Source organism: Struthio camelus, unplaced genomic scaffold (assembly GCF_040807025.1).
Source record: "Struthio camelus isolate bStrCam1 unplaced genomic scaffold, bStrCam1.hap1 HAP1_SCAFFOLD_33, whole genome shotgun sequence".
Taxonomy (NCBI): domain Eukaryota; kingdom Metazoa; phylum Chordata; class Aves; order Struthioniformes; family Struthionidae; genus Struthio; species Struthio camelus.
Window position 1 is genome coordinate 46,033 of NW_027182567.1, and position 1,468 is coordinate 47,500.

Genomic DNA, 1,468 nt, shown 5'->3' on the forward strand with positions numbered 1-1,468 from the left:
GCCGGGGTCGCGCGTTCGAGGCAGGCCGGCGCAAGCCGACCGCGCGGCGTCTCTCCGCCGAGACCAGACCGCGGAGAGAGGGGGCAGGGTACCCCTCTCCGTCCCGGCTGCCCGCGGGGCATGCACGGGCCGCGCCGGCGGGCATGGGGGGGTGCGGCGCCCGCGCGCGCCGACCCCCCGGCCCCTCCGGCAGCACGCCCGGCTGCCCCCCGGGTCGCATCGGGCCGCCCGAGTCTTTAAACCCCCGCCCGGCTCTCCGACCGAGAACCCTCGGGCCCGGAGCCCGGGGCCCATGGCCATCCCTACCCGGGGGGGCCGCTACCGGCGGCCGCGGTGGCCGGAGGCCCTCCTCCTTCCTCCCAGCGCGCCCCCCCCCCCCCCCGCCGCCCCCCGCCGCCCCCGGCCCGGCCGACTCGCAGCGCGGCCCCCACGGCACGGCGTGGGGCGGCTGGAGCGGTTGGGGGGGGGGGGAAGGGAGGGGAGGAGGAAGCGTGGAAGGCCGGCAGGGCACGGCCGGTGCGGCACGCGCAGCGCAGCGCCCGGGAGGAGCACGCTGGCACACGGGACCACACGGGTGGGTCACCGAGGGGAGGCAGGAGAAGCGCGGACGCTAGGTACCTGGCCCTGGGGTGAGGGAAACGACCTGAAATCCCCGCGGGGGTGCCTCCCCCGCCGCCGCCCGCCGCCGGGCCACCGCCGCCTCGCGGCGACGGCGGCAGCCTCAGCGGCAGCGACGAGGCGGGGCGCGGAGGGGAACCCGGCACCCGCCAGCCGGCTCCAGCGCCCCTCGGCGGAGCGTCCACCCGCGGGGTGCGCCCGACACCCACCGCCACGACCTCGTCCTCCTCCCGGGGCCCGGGGTTTCCCTCAGTAACCCGGCGCCGGGTGGCAGCTGCGCCCGGGAGGAGAGCCGTGGTTTGGGCCGCCCGCTCGGGCACGACACGTCGCCTCGCGTGGCCTCGCGCGACGCCCCCGCTTGGGGTCCGCCGCGGCGCGGCGCCCGCCCCGCGCGCCGTCCCGGAACGCCTGTCCGCACCGCCTCTGCTAGACGGGCTGCTCCGCCGCAGCCCGCCCCGGGTCCGCCCCCCACAGCTTAGGAGTGGGGACCCGTGGGACCCGTCCCAACCCGGAATGCGATCTCGCTCGCGTCTCCACCCGCCGCTTCCTCCCGCGGGCACCGGGGGAGCAAGCCCCGCCGACCCTCCCACGCACTGCCGCCCGCTCTGCCGGGCCCTCCCCCGGGCCGGACCCTCCCCTGCCCCGGCGGCGGCGGATCACCGTCGGGCGAAGGGGCGGGGGCGGCGCTCGGAGACGGGCACCGGCGGCGGGCGCCAGCGGAGGCGAGAGGGCAGACGGGGACGGTCCCCCACCGGCGGCGGGGAATCGGCGGCGGGCTTTCGGCGAGCGAGCCCCCGCGCTAGCGGGCCTCGGGAGGGCCGTACACCCGCCGGCGGGCCGAGCCCCATGC